Here is a 12,040-nt window from a genome sequence, read left to right as displayed (position 1 = left end):
ATTTCAAGATCTTTTCCTCAGCCTTCTCTATTCTACTAAATTTTTTTTCCCAAAATACTTCTCTCAATTTAAACTATTTTTGACAAGAGAAGAGCCAGGCTTAGACAAAATTGTGAAATAAGCTAAATTCATCTTCAGCAAGCATCTTTCCCTTCTATTACCATCCCCACTTACTGGCCTGCCTCTCAGAATCAGGACTGACATTTAGAGTTATCCGTTCATATGCCCACACTGTCTCAGTGATTCCCACACTCTTCAGTACCTCAAGCCCCTGATTTGAGGTACATATTAATGTCTGGGGAAGCTAAATATGCTGTTTCCCCAAGAGACATTCAGATTTTAATAGGGCCCTTGAAGAAATATCCTTTGCCCAATTTTCCTTAATTTTTTTCAATGCCATGAGACCTAAAACAACACTTTCTCATCAAACTTAATAGTTAACTATGGCTTCAGAGTAAAAAAGCAAAGAAGGGAGGAACATGACCCACAGAAGAAATATTATAATACAAGGAAGGAACAGGGAGATGGAGAGACAAAAATAGGGTCTGTGTAGTTTAAAAAGCCCCCTCCTTGTCCCAAGTAATTCTGAAAAGACACAGCCGCAGACAGCCTAAAACACAAGCACAAACTATCACATACTTGCCTGCACGCACACACACACACACAGAGGTAAGCATGCTTTCATTTTGGTCAGATGCTAAGTTACCACAAATATTTTTCTGAATTTTTTAATTGAAGACCAAGATGTATACCACAAAATGCATAAACCATAAGCATATAGCTTATGAATTTTCAGATTGAAAAGGACCCTGTAACCACAACACAGATCAAGAAACAAAGCATTATTCTCATTCTAAAAGTTCTTTGTATACCCCCTTTCAGTTACTTCCCCACGCCACCAAGGGCAACCACTCTCTTAATTTCTAATATCATAGATTATTTTTGCCTCTTTTTCAACTTTATATAAATGGAATCACATAATATGTACTGTCTGTTATCTTTCACTCAACACTACGTTTGTAAGTTTCACCCATACTGCTGTATGGAGTCATAATTTGTTCATACTCATCACTACAGAGTATTTTACTAGGTAAATATTTAGGTAAAGAATTTATTTATTCTACTGTTGATTGACATTTGGACAGTGGTTTCCACTTTGGTTCTAGTATAAACAGTGCTCCTGTGAATACTGTAAATATTCTTGAACATGTCTTTTGGAGAGCATTCTTGTTAGATATAGACTAGAATTGTAAACACTGGGTCATAAAGTGTGCACATATTCTTTAATAGTTATTGCCAAATAGTTTTTCCAAAGTGGTTGCAGTGGCTAAATATTTTTTGAGGACACAGTACTCAAAATGACTTAGATGACACACATTCAATTTCTAACTCTGCCGATTTATAATGAATGGATATGCTAGTCAAAACTTTTCTCTGCATCCTTCCCTTTCTATCAGTGTTACAACCTTCATCCATGCTCAACTTCAGCAGTTCCTTACACCATTTGTAACCTGGACCTCACCAGTCAGAATTGCTTCATTTGTGAGATTTCAAACCACACCTGAAAGTTTCTTCTAAACCTCTTACTACCTTGTTCCAACCATACCTGTTACTAAACTGGATTAATACAAGCAGTCCCTGAACTTCCCCCAGATTTTTCTCCCAGGTCTTCACCACTTATATCTCAATTTCTTCTTTGCTCTTTCAACCATAGGGCCACATCAGGTGGTTATTATCAGCATCCATTCTCACTGATGAGAGACCACGGTAGGGGCCAGAAAACATAAGGCCTTTAGGCAGGCTGTTTAACGAAATTTGGTGTTCAGATGAAAAGTCAGAAAAAAACACTGTAGACATTCTTGTGGGGAAAATGTAACCAATACTGTGCTAATTTAAAACATTAAAAGATTACTTTGGCTGGAGTGTGGAGTACAGGCTAAGAAGAAGCCACTGTGAATGGTAATAGAGAATAGTTCATTGTTTTCTAATACCATTTTTTAATTACTACTGTCATTATGTTGGGGTTAAATTTTTTTTATATTTTTATTAAAATTTATATTTCCTCTATTATCAATTTCTTATTCATGTTATTTGCCCACTTTTATTTGATGCATTACTTTTGATAAGTAAAAATGATCTTTTATCAGGGATGATCTATTTATATATTTACAAACATTAATCCTTTGTCATAGTTACAGCAAATATTTTGCCCAGTTTTTACTCTGTGTTTTACTTCAGTTTGTTTTCTGATCTAGAAAAATGTTCACCTATATTTTCTTCTAGTGGTTTTATGGTTTCATTTATTTTATATTTGAGTATTTAAATATCTGGAGTTTATTCTGTATATGACATGCATTTCAGATCTAAAGTGATATTTATCCAATATATTGAATAATATTTTGTTTTCCTAATCTTTAAAATATTCTTATATTAAGATCTTATACATATCAAGCTTTTTTGGGCTAAGTATTCTTTATTAATCTGTCTCATTATTCTTATTTCTTAACTATTCTATTCAAAACACTGTAAGCTTCCAGTGGTTCAAATATAATTTTTCTAACATCACCAGTATCATAGCCTTAATTCAAATTTCAAAAGAAGGGCAGATAAAAGTATTTGAATTTGCTTATTCTCCTTTGTAGCCCCTACAATATCCACCACACAGTTAAATACATAGTGGAAGTGTAATTGATTCTTTCTGATTCAGTTGTTTCTCCTTACTAGAGTAAACAAATTTTTGAACAACTCTGAAATCTTTTCTAGAACATTTAACCTCTACTCTAAAAAGATCTCTAGATATAGTGTAACAGAGATAACTTTTCATTAGTCTAAGTACTCATTATTCATCTAACATTTGCAAAGTCAACCAATGATTTTAAAAATTGACAGGTGAGTGACAATATTTTAAATATTAACACTGAGAAACAATTCTCTGCAGGACACTATTAAGAAAAGAAAAAAGTTAATAGAATTTACAATCATTTTATTAGACACCAAATAAAGCAAAGAATCATAACATTCACAAACTTTCTGAATGAAAACAATTTAAATAAAGAAATTAATAAATCATAAAATAATTTTCAAAATTCAAGATATGACTTTAGAGATGAAAACATATAAATCTTTCACTACATGCATGGCCAAATGTCAACCCACAATTCAAGTCCAAAGAGAACATTTCAAACATTTAATAGGAGTTAGCAACTTAATTATATACGCTGGAATAACTTTTTTTCAGGTTGAAGGAAATTAAATTATTAAAAAATCTAAAAAGGAATCTCCTGAACATATTATGCAATAGTTTATTTACCAAATAATTGTTTTTTGACTAATTTATTTCTAATAAGAAAAAAACTGTAACGTAGGAGAAAAGAACTGTGTTGATTTAACAATAGAAAATTTTTAGCAATTTTATTCTTTACACTTTATCAGTTATTATGACAAATTAGCCATATATCGAAATATCATCTTCCTTTTCTTCTTCAGGTAATTAAATTTCTCCTCTTATTTTTTCAAACAATGTATCTGGAGTAACATACAGTAACATGGTCCAAAGCTTTTTTAAATCATTGATTAATATAGGAATGTCAATTATTATACCTCTATCATTTAGGTAATCAGTTAATCTGAAAATCAAAGAAGGAAAATATAATTTGTGTATAGACAACAATACAGTTGCTCCTAAAAGATAAAATATTTTCTTATATTTAAATTTTTCTGACTGTGAACTTGAGCAAATCACTTAACCACTCTGCTTTCATTTTTTATTGCTATCTTGAGTGGCATTCCAGTACTCACAATTTCCTTAGAAACAAAGAGTGGAGGTCATCAACGGACATTTAAATCATGAGAGAAGAGAAAAAAGTATATAGATAATACAAATAGAAAGAAAAGGACTGAAGGCTGAAGGTTGAGAGCTGAATCTGAGAAAGGTTAATGATCAATTTTAACACAGCACTTAACCCAATCTGCTGTTTTTTTGTTAATCAATTATTTATTGCAAATATCTGCAGGTTGAATGTAGGTTTATGAATATAGGGACTTGTCTAGTACTCCAGGATGTCTCTATCTCAACACACAAAATAGATGTCACAGAGGATGGTTAATTGCATTTAATAAGAAGGTAGAGAAGGATACAAGAAAAATGGGGACAAATTCCAAATGTAAAAGAAAACTGGTATTCTTGAAATAAATAAATTATAGAATTTTAATGGCATTTAGGGAATTGTTTTGTTCACTGAAATTAAACCACAGGAGCAAACAGTCATTAAAATAAAGTTATTAAAAGTGCTATTTTTGTAAAATTTCCTTCATGCAAAATTTTAAGTGCAGAATTTAATAGTCTGTGAGAAAATTAAAGAAACTGTTGACCAAATTAAAAAGATTCTGGATACTCATACTACAAGACTAGAGGAAGTTGAACAACAAATCAGTGACCTGGAAGATGACAGAACAGAAAATGAAAGGACAAAACAAAGAATGGGGAAAAAAATCGAAAAAATTGAAATGGACCTCAGGGATATGACAGATAAAATAAAACGTCCAAATATAAGACTCATTGGTGCTCCAGAAGAGGAAGAGAAGGGTAAAGGCCTAGGAAGAAATTGTTGGAGAAAGCTTCCCAAATCATCTAAACACCATAAATACACAAATCATAAATGCCCAGCAAAATCCAAATAGAATAAATCCAAATAAACCCACTCCGAGACATATTCTGATCATACTGTCAAATACAGAAGAGAAGGAGCAAGTTCTGAAAGCAGCAAGAGAAAAGCAATTCACCACATACAAAAGAAACAACATAAGACTAAGTAGTAACTACTCAGCAGCCACCATAGAGGCGAGAAGGCAGTGGTATGGCATATTTAAAATTCTGAGTGAGAAAAATTTCCAACCGAGAATACTTTACCCAGCAAAGCTCTCCTTCAAATTTGAGGGAGAGCTTAAATTTTTCACAGACAAACAAATCCTGAGAGAATTTGCTAACAAGAGACCTAACCTACTGGAGATACTAAAGTGAGCCCTACCGACAGAGAAACCAAGAAAGGAGAGAGAAACATGGAGAAAGGTTCAGTACTAAAGAGATTCAGTGTGGGTACATTAAAGGATATTAATAGAGAGAGGGAAAAAATATATATGACAAACATAAACCAAAGGATAAGATGGCTGATTCAAGAAATGCCTTCACGGTTATAACATTAAATGTAAATGGATTAAACTCCCCAATTAAAAGACATAGATTTGCAGAATGGATCAAAAAAAATGAACCATCAATATGTTGCATACAAGAGACTCATCTTAGAGACAGGGACACAAAGAAACTGAAAGTGAAAGGATGGAAAAGAATATTTCATGCAAGCTACAGCCAAAAGAAAGCAGATGTAACAATATTAATCTCAGATAAAATAGACTTCAAATGCAAGGATGTTATGAGAGACAAAGAAGGCCACTACATAATAGTAAAAGGGGCAATTCAACAAGAAGAAATAACAATCATAAATGTTTATGCACCCAATCAAGGTGCCACAAAATACATGACAGAAACACTGGCAAAACTAAAGGAAGCAATAGATGTTTCCACAATAATTGTGGGAGACTTCAACACATCACTCTCTCCTATGGATAGATCAACCAGAGAGAAGACCAGTAAGGAAACTGAAAATCTAAACAATCTGATAAATGAATTGAATTTAACAGATATGTATAGAACATTACATCCCAGATCACCAGGATACACATTCTTCTCTAGCGCTCATGGAACTTTCTCCAGAATAGATCATATGCTGGGACATAAAACAAGCCTCAATAAATTTAAAAAGATTGAAATTATTCAAAGCACATTCTCTGACCACAATGGAATACAATTAGAAGTCAGTAACCATCAGAGACTTAGAAAATTCACAAATACCTGAAGGTTAAACAACACGCTCCTAAACAATCAGTGGGTTAAAGAAGAAATAGCAAGAGAAATTGCTAAATATACACAGACGAATGAAAATGAGAACACAACATACCAAAACCTATGGGATGCAGCAAAAGCAGTGCTAAGGGGGAAATTTATAGCACTAAATGCATATATTAAAAAGGAAGAAAGAGCCAAAATCAAAGAACTAATGGATCAACTGAAGAAGCTACAAAATGAACAGCAAACCAATACTAAATCAAGTAGAAGAAAAGAAACCACAAGAATTAAAGCAGAAATAAATGACATAGAGAACAAAAAAAAAAAAAAAAGAGAGGATAAAAAACACCAAAAGTTGGTTCTTTGAGAAGATCAACAAGATTGACAAGCCCCTAGCTAGACTGACAAAATCAAAAAGAGAGATGATCCAGATGAACAAAGTAATGAATGAGAAAGGTGACATTACTGTGGATCCCGAAGAAATTTAAACAATTGTAAGAGGATACTATGAACAACTGTTTGGCAACAAACTGGATAATGTAGAGGAAATGGACAATTTCCTGGAAACATATCAACAACCTAGACTGACAAGAGAAGAAACAGAAGACCTCAACCACCAATCACAAGCAAAGAGATCCAATCAGTCATTAAAAAGCTTTCCACAAATAAATGTCCAGGGCCAGATGGCATCACAGGGGAATTCTACCAAACTTTCCAAAAAGAACTGACACCAATGTTACTTAAAATCTTTCAAAACATCGAAGAAAATGGAACATTACCTAAAACATTTTATGAAGCTAACATCAATCTAATACCAAAACCAGGCAAAGATGCTACAAAAAAGGAAAACTACAGGCCAATCTCCCTAATGAACAGTGATGCAAAAAAACTCAACAAAATACTTGCAAATCGAAACCAAAGACACATTAAAAAAAACATACACCATGACCAGGTCAGGTTCCTTCCAGGCATACAAGAATGGTTCAACATAAGAAAATCAATCAATGTATTACAACACATTAACAAATCAAAAGGGAAAATCAAATGATCCTCTCAACAGATGCTGAAAAAGCATTCGACAAAATCTAACATCCCTTTTTGATAAAAACACTTCAAAAGGTAGGAATTCAAGGAAACTTCCTCAATATGATAAAGAGCATATATGAAAAACCCACAGCCAGCATAGTACTCAATGGTGAGAGACTGAAAGCCTTCCCTCTAAGATCAGGAACAAGACAAGGATGCCCGCTGTCACCACTGTTATTCAACATTGTGCTGGAAGTGCTAGCCAGGGCAATCTGGCAAGACAAAGAAATAAAAGGCATCCAAATTGGAAAAGAAGAAGTAAAACTGTCATTGTTTGCAGATGATATGATCTTATATCTGGAAAACCCTGAGAAATCAACAATATAGCTACTAGAGCTAATAAACAAATTTAGCAAAGTAGCGGAATACAAGATTAATGCACATAAGTCAGTAATGTTTCTATATGCTAGAAATGAACAAACTGAAGAGACACTCAAGAAAACGATACCATTTTCAATAGCAACTAAAAAAATCAAGTACCTAGGAATAAACTTAACCAAAGATGTAAAAGACCTATACAAAGAAAACTACATAACTCTCCTAAAAGAAATAGAAGGGGACCTTAAAAGATGGAAAAATATTCCATGTTCATGGATAGGAAGGCTAAATGTCATTAAGATGTCAATTCTACCCAAACTGATCTACAGATTCAATGCAATCCCAATCAAAATTCCAACAACCTACTTTGCAGACTTGGAAAAGCTAGTTATCAAATTTTTTGGAAACGGAAGATGCCTCGAATTGCTAAAGACACTCTAAAAAAGAAAAACGAAGTGGGAGGACTTACACTCCCTGACTTTGAAGCTTATTATAAAGCCACAGTTGTCAAAACAGCATGGTATTGGCACAAAGATAGACATATTGATCAATGGAATCGAATTGAGAATTTGGAGATAGTTCCCCAGATCTACAGCCGACTGATCTTTGATAAGGCCCCCAAAGTCACTGAACTGGGTCATAATGGTCTTTTCAACAAAATGGGGCTGGGTGAGTTGGATATCCATATCCAAAAGAATGAAAGAGGACCCCTACCTCACACCCTACACAAAAATTAACTCAAAATGGACGGAAGATCTCAATATAAAAGAAACTACCATAAAACTCCTAGACAATAATGTAGGGAAACATCTTCAAGACCTTGTATTAGGCAGCCACTTCCTAGACTTTACACCCAAAGCACAAACAACAAAAGAAAAAATAGATAAATGGGAACTCCTCAAGCTTAGAAGTTTCTGTACCTCAAAGGAATTTCTCAAAAAGGTAAAGAGGCAGCCAACTCAATGGGAAAAAATTTTTGGAAACCATGTATCTGACAAAAGACTGATATCTTGCATATATTAAGAAATCCTACAACTCAATGACGATAGTACAGACAGCCCAATTATAAAATGGGCAAAAGACATGAAAACACAGTTCTCTGAAGAGGAAACACAAATGGCCAAGAAACACATGAAAAAATGTTCAGCTTCACTAGCCATTAGAGATATGCAAATTAAGACCACAATGAGATACCACCTCACACCAATTAGAATGGCTGCCATTAAACAAAGAGGAAACTACAAATGCTGTAGGGGATGTGGAGAAATTGGAACTCTTATTCATTGTTGGTGGGACTGTATAATGGTTCAGCCACTCTGGAAGTCGGTCCGGCAGTTCCTTAGAAAACTAGATATAGAGTTACCATTCGATCCAGCGATTGCACTTGTCGGTATACACCTGGAAGATTGGAAAGTAGTGACACAAACAGATATCTGCACGCCAGTGTTCACAGCAGCATTATTCACAATTGCCAAGAAATGGAAACAACCCAAATGTCCTTCAACAGATGAGTGGATAAATAAAATGTGGTATATACACACGATGGAATACTACGCAGCAGTAAGAACGAACGATGTCATGAAACTTATGACAACGTGGATGAACCTTGAAGACATAATGCTGAATGAAATAAGCCAGGCACAAAAAGAGAAATATTATATGCTACCACTAATGTGAACTTTGAAAAATGTAAAACAAATGGTTTATAATGTACCATGTAGGGGAGCTAGTGATAGAGAGAAATTAAGGAAGGGGGGATGATAATCCAATAAGAACAGATAAGCTATCGTGGGTAAATTTAATGTTCTGGGAATGCCCAGGAATGACTATGGGCTGTTAATTTCTGATGGGTATAGTAGGAACAAGTTCACAGTTCCTATATGTTGCTATATTAGGTAAGTTTCTTGGGCTGGAGTAGGAACATGTGGGAAGAAAAGTAGTTATCCTAGGTTAATTGTCTTTTTCTTACTCCCTTATTATGGTCTCTTTGAAATGTTCTTTTATTGTATGTTTTTTTAAATTTTTTTTATGTTTTTTATTTTTTTATACAGTTGATTTAAAAAAAAAGTTAAAAAAAAAAAAACACAGAAAAAATATGCAGAGCCCCCTTGAGGAGCTGGTGGAGAATGCAGGGGTATTGGCCTGCCCCACCTCGATGGTTGCTAATGTGCTCACAGACATAGGGGACCAGTGGCTTGATGGGTTGAGTCCTCTACCACAGGATTTGCCCTTGGGAAGACTGCTGCTGCAAAGGAGAGGCTAGGCCTCCCTATAATTGTGCCTAATAGCCTCCTCCCGAATGCCTCTTTGTTGCTCAGATGTGGCCCTCTCTCTCTACCTAAGCCAACTTGGTAGGTGAAATCACTGCCTTCCCCTCTACATGGGATCAGACACCCAGGGGAGCGAATCTCCCTGGCAACGTGGAATATGACTCCTGGGGAGGAATGCAGACCCAGCATCGTGGGATGGAGAACATCTTCTGGACCAAAAGGGGGAAATAAAAGGAAATAAAATAAGCTTCAGTGGCAGAGAGATTCCAAAAGGAGCCGAGAGGTCACTCCGGTGGACACTCTTACGCACAATATAGACAACCCTTTTCAGGTTCTAATGAATTGGGGTAGCTGGCAGTAGATACCTGAAACTATCAAACTACAACCCAGAACCCATGAATCTTGAAGACGATTGTATAAAAATGTAGCCATAAGGACCACACTCCTCTTTGTCTAGTTTATGGATGGATGAGCAGAAAAATGGGGGAAGGAAACAAACAGTCAGACAAAGGCACCCAGTGCTCTTTTTTTACTTTAATCGCTCTTTTTCACTTTAATTATTATTCTTGTTATTTTTGTGTATGTGGTAATGAAGGTGTCAGGGATTGATTTTGGTGATGAATATACAACTATGTAATGGTACTATGAACAATCGAATGTATGATTTGTTTTGTATGACTGCATGGTATGTGAATATATCTCAATCAAATGAATATTTAAAAAAATAGTCTGTGAGAAGATAAAAAATAAAAAATAAAAGCAAACTTCTAGCAGTTAAACTAACAGCACTAAATATTTTCTTCTTTAAAAAATTAGCTGGTCTACACTATTGATGTCATAAAAGGTCTATTATGGAGGCAATGAAAAAGCCATATGTTAATTACATGATACTTACTTTACAAAATATTTTGTACTCTATCAAAGTCAAAGGGCAAAAATACTTCAAATACAGAGAAGTGTAGATTCCAAACATGCTTATCTATCATATACAAATAATGGCATGAATTATTTGAAAAGAAAAAGATGTGTTTAATGAAAAAAAATCAAGACAGAGGAACAAAGACCAGTAGAGTAAAAAGTACACACAATAAATCATTATCATTCCTGTGATAATTAATCAAATATCAGCTATATAGAGACAATGATAGTTTACTAAGTGCCAGCACTGTTCTATACGCTTTAGAAGTATAAACTTAGCTATTCCTCACTACAAGCCCACAAGTAGTTAAAACTGTTATCCCCATTAAACACAATAGACAAGGAAAGCAGAGGAAGTCACATAACCTGCCTAACATCACACACTTATGAAGTGGTAGAGAGGGATTCAAACCCAGGCAGTCTGCAGCCAGGGCTCTCTCTCCAGAGTGATGACTCTATCACAATCACTCAGTCATTATCTCTGTAACTCCTAGAGACTTTGCTACCCTGCCACAGTTATTTACTTATAAGGTGAGAAATAATTGATGAGAACTAGTTTTAACATTTAAACCATTTAGGAAAAAATTGGAGTAGTATCATTACACCCACCAATAGATATTTTGAAATTCTATACCTATTCTTTCCCTCTACAAACATTTGCTGTTTGTAGATCAAGGTAGGGTTAGGCACCTACATTTTTTTTAAATGTTTTAATGTATGGATACATACAAGACAAAATGCAGACAACTTTAAATCGATTGTTAAATTAATTACTTCTGCTCCATCTCCCCCACCAAACCTGATGGCAGAGTCTAAATCTATTTTATCTTTGACCCATGCTTCCCACAAAACTGCAGAATGTAATATTCATGTGGTAAGTAATCATTAAGCATCTGTTGAATCCCAAATAACTGAATGACTGAATCTGAGTGACTGATCTATTCTGTTTGGATTAATCATGGTAAATATTTAATTACTTAATTTTGGCCAACATTGTCTTCTCTTTCCTTTTATTATATCTTTTTAGAGGAGTTCACCTACTGGCCAGTTAAGTTTGCGCTAAGGAATTCATAATTAAAAAGACACGTCTGAACATACATATATACATTCATACATAAATAAATAGCGTGTGTGTCTGTGTGTGTGTATAAAAGCTATCCCTACCAAATGAAAAAGCTTCTCATTTACTTGTTTTGGCCTATGCATACACTGCATATGAATAGAAGCACAGATAACAGTTAAAATACAAACTGAAAACCACTTTGAAATTTTTAACTTTCTATTTCTCCCTGACACTAAGGATACTGTGGCCTAATGAAAAGAACAACCTGGCAACATTTGTTGACAAACATGTGATATGAAATTATTTCATCTGAATGAAACCAAAGAAAAATGACTACCAATTGTCAAGGAACTTTAAAATTTTTTAAAAGTTTAAAAGTTTAAACTTCTTTAAAACTTTAAAATTCAAGGAAATTTAATTTGAATTACTAGAAATGTGAAAATAATCATAATCACCTCTGAATTTCTCTTTTATAAATTAGAA

At 34.3% G+C, this 12,040-nt stretch overlaps 1 protein-coding gene across 11 annotated transcripts in view; it reads right to left on the bottom strand.

Annotated features, from left to right (window-relative positions):
* The window catches only part of FER (FER tyrosine kinase), a 615,744-nt gene that overhangs the window by 369,264 nt on the left and 234,440 nt on the right, over positions 1–12,040 (bottom strand). The gene's annotated exons all lie outside the window — the stretch shown is intronic.

Source organism: Choloepus didactylus, chromosome 13 (assembly GCF_015220235.1).
Source record: "Choloepus didactylus isolate mChoDid1 chromosome 13, mChoDid1.pri, whole genome shotgun sequence".
Taxonomy (NCBI): domain Eukaryota; kingdom Metazoa; phylum Chordata; class Mammalia; order Pilosa; family Megalonychidae; genus Choloepus; species Choloepus didactylus.
This window is presented reverse-complemented; position numbering and strand designations above follow the sequence as displayed.